This window comes from Hevea brasiliensis, chromosome 6 (genome assembly GCF_030052815.1).
Source record: "Hevea brasiliensis isolate MT/VB/25A 57/8 chromosome 6, ASM3005281v1, whole genome shotgun sequence".
NCBI classification, from domain to species: domain Eukaryota; kingdom Viridiplantae; phylum Streptophyta; class Magnoliopsida; order Malpighiales; family Euphorbiaceae; genus Hevea; species Hevea brasiliensis.
In genome coordinates this window covers 2,042,043-2,045,747 of record NC_079498.1, presented here as the reverse complement: position 1 = coordinate 2,045,747, position 3,705 = coordinate 2,042,043, and the positions used below count along the sequence as shown (strand labels likewise).

Here is a 3,705-nt window from a genome sequence, read left to right as displayed (position 1 = left end):
TTCTGAAAATCCACACACACACCTGAAGAAGTTTGCTATGATCTGTGACATGCAAAAACAACCTGGAGTGTCTGATGATGCAGCAAGATTGAAGCTATTCCCGTTCTCTTTGAAAGATAGAGCATTGGATTGGCTTGACTCTTTACCTCACAACTCCATTACAAATTGGGAGCAACTCACTGATGCATTTCTTGCACAATATTTTCCACCTGGAAAAACTCAAGAATTGAGGAATCAAATGACAGCTTTCAGACCAAGAGAAGATGAAACTCTATATGAGTCATGGATGAGATGGAAGGAATTAGAGAGATTATGCCCACATCATGCCATTCCGAAATGGATGATAAACCAGAATTTTTACACAAATGTCACTCCTGCAATCAGAGGAATTATTGATGCTCAAACAGGAGGAGAATTTATTATGAAGCATGAAGATGAAGCTTATGAGCTATTGGAGAAAATTGCAAAGAATACTCATCTTTGGAGTAGTCCAAGAGGACCAGCTCCAACTCAAAAAAGGCAAGCTGCTGGAATGTATGATCTTGATCCATTCAATATGATTAATGCAAAGTTTGATGCACTTACTAATGTTTTGGCTAAGAAGATGGAAGACTTGAGTATGTTGGTTAGTTCAACATCATCATCTGGAAGTTCACAACAAGTGGCTTATGCAGAGGAAACTACCAGCTGTGGAGTAGATTATGGAGAACAAGCAGCATATGTTGGTAATTATGGAAACAAACATATGGGGAATTCTTATGCTCAAACTTACAATCCAAATTGGAGGAATCATCCCAACTTTTCATGGGGAAATCAGCAAAGTCAAGTTCCAAATCAGAATTTTCAACCACAACAGCAACAAGGAGTTCCATATCAGCAAAATAGGCAACCATTGCCTAATTTTCAGCAGAAAAATATGAATCCTCCACCAAAACAGCAAGAACAAAGTTCTACCACTGAAGCTTTATTGCAACAGATTCTTGCTAACCAAAACAAGCATGATGAAGAAATGAGAGAGATGAAAGCAAGGCTAGAACAGATGCAAACACATAACAGAATGCTGGAAAATCAGATTGCACAACAAGCATCTTCCTCAGGTGCCAAGTCTTTTGGAAAGCTTCCAAGTCAACCAGAAAACCCAAGAGAGCAGTGTCAAGCTATTACTTTAAGAAGTGGGAAAGTTATAAATGATGAGAAGAGTGAAAACAGTGAGAAGAGAGAAAATGAGAAAGAAACTGATGAGAGTGAAAAACAAGAGAGTGCAGAAAAATGTAAAGAGAAAATTGAAGAGAGGGAAGAGAAGTATATACCTCCTGAGCCCTACAAGCCACAACTTCCCTTTCTATAAAGATTTCAAAAAGCCAAGCTTGATAAGCAATTTGGGAAGTTCTTAGAGGTTTTGAAGAAACTTTACATAAATGTGCCGTTTGTTGATGCTCTTTCACAAATGCCCTCTTATGCAAAATTCTTGAAAGAAATTCTCTCAAACAAGAGGAAACTTGAAGATGATGAAACTGTAGCTTTGACAGAAGAATGTAGTGCTATCCTCCAAAGGAAACTTCCTCCAAAGCTCAAGGATCCAGGGAGTTTTTCAATTCCATACCACATTGGGGAATCATGTTCTACAAAAGCTTTATGTGATCTAGGGGCTAGTGTTAGCCTTATGCCCCTCTCCATTTATGAAAAGCTCAATATGGGAGATCTTAAGCCAACCCACATTTCTCTTCAGTTAGCTGACAGATCAATTAAGTATCCTGAAGGGATTTTGGAGAATGTGCCTCTGAAGGTTGGAAAGTTCTATATACTTGTTGACTTTGTAATCTTGGACATGGAGGAAGATTCTAATATCCCAATCATCTTGGGAAGACCCTTTCTAGCTACAGCAGGAGCATTGATTGATGTTAAGGGAGAAAAGCTGACTCTTAGGGTTGGTGAAGAGCAATTGGTTTTCAATATTAATAACTCTATGAAGAAGCATCATTCTGAAGCTGATACTTGCTTGAGAGTTGATATTATTGATGAGCTGGTTGAAGAACATTTCAGAAAGAAATATCCAGAAGATCCACTTGAAAATTGCTTGGTTCATGGAGGAGGCATAGACTATGACAACCCTCATGTGGCTGCATATGCTCAACACTTAGAGGGTAGTCCACCATTCATTTCTGCTCCAGTTTTTCAACTCACACAAAAGGAAATAGCAGAATCTAAGCAACCATCATTCAAGGAAGAAGATGCACCTAAGGTAGAACTTAAGCAACTTCCTTCTCAGCTCAGGTATGAATTTCTTGGCACTAATAACACTTATCCAGGAATTGTAAATGCAAACTTGAGTACCTTAGAGGCTGATAAGTTGTTAAGAGTGTTGAGGCAATTTAGGAAAGTTTTGGGATACACCATAGATGACATTAAGGGAATAAGCCCACACTTTTGCATGCATAGAATCATTTTGGAAGAAAATTGTAAGCCATCTATTGAACATCAGAGGAGGTTGAACCCAAATATGAAAGAAGTTGTTAAAAAGGAAATTTTGAAGTTGCTTGATGCAGGGATCATATACCCTATCTCAGACAGTACTTGGGTGAGCCCAGTACATGTTGTTCCAAGAAAGGGTGGAATGACAGTGGTCAAAAATGAAAATAATGAATTAATTCCCACTAGAACGGTGACTAGTTGGCGAATGTGCATAGATTACAGAAAATTAAATGTTGCCACTAGAAAAGATCATTTTCCACTTCCCTTCATTGATCAGATGTTAGAAAGATTGGCTAGGCATTCTTACTTTTGCTATTTAGATGGATATTCAGGTTTTTTTCAAATCCCTATCCATCCAAATGATCAAGAGAAAACCACTTTTACTTGTCCATATGGAACCTTTGCTTATAGGAGGATGCCATTTGGGTTGTGTAATGCACCAGCCACTTTTCAAAGGTGCATGATGGCAATCTTCTCAGATTTCATTGAAGACATAATGGAGGTTTTTATGGACGATTTTTCTATTTATGGATCTTCATTTGACATATGCTTGGCTAACCTTTCTAAAGTTTTGTAGCGATGTGCAGATACTGACCTTGTGTTAAACTGGGAAAAGTGTCATTTCATGGTTCAGGAAGGGATAGTGCTTGGACATTTGGTATCTAACAGAGGAATGGAGGTTGATAAAGCCAAGGTTGAAGTGATAGAGAAGATGGCTCCTCCTACCAATGTCAAAGGAATTCGAAGTTTCCTAGGACATGCCGGGTTCTACAGACGCTTTATCAAGGATTTTTCTAAAATAGCCAAACCTTTGTCTAATTTGTTAAGTAATGACACACCATTTGTATTTGACCAAGAGTGTTTGGATGCCTTTTGCAGGTTGAAGCAAGCTCTTATCACTGCACCAATCATGCAACCACCTGATTGGAGCCTACCTTTTGAAATTATGTGTGATGCTAGCAACTATGCAATTGGGGCTGTTCTTGGTCAAAGAAAGGACAAAAAGGCTTATGCTATTTATTATGCTAGTAGAACACTGGATGAGGCTCAAACAAATTATGCAACAACTGAAAAGGAATTTTTAGCAATTGTCTTTGCATTAGAAAAGTTCAGACCTTACATTATTGACTCAAAGGTGGTTATATTTTCAGATCATGCAGCCATCAGGTATTTGCTCCGTAAAAAGGAGGCTAAACCTAGGCTCATTAGGTGGATTCTGATGCTACAAGAGTT

General features: G+C 38.4%; 1 non-coding gene across 1 annotated transcript; it reads right to left on the bottom strand.

The window, feature by feature from the left end:
• Positions 1–223: 223 nt before the first annotated feature.
• On the bottom strand, positions 224–330 carry LOC131181227 (small nucleolar RNA R71). Its single transcript, XR_009149853.1, has one exon. It is a non-coding gene; the product is annotated as a small nucleolar RNA R71 (small nucleolar RNA).
• Between the last annotated feature and the right edge of the window lie 3,375 nt (positions 331–3,705).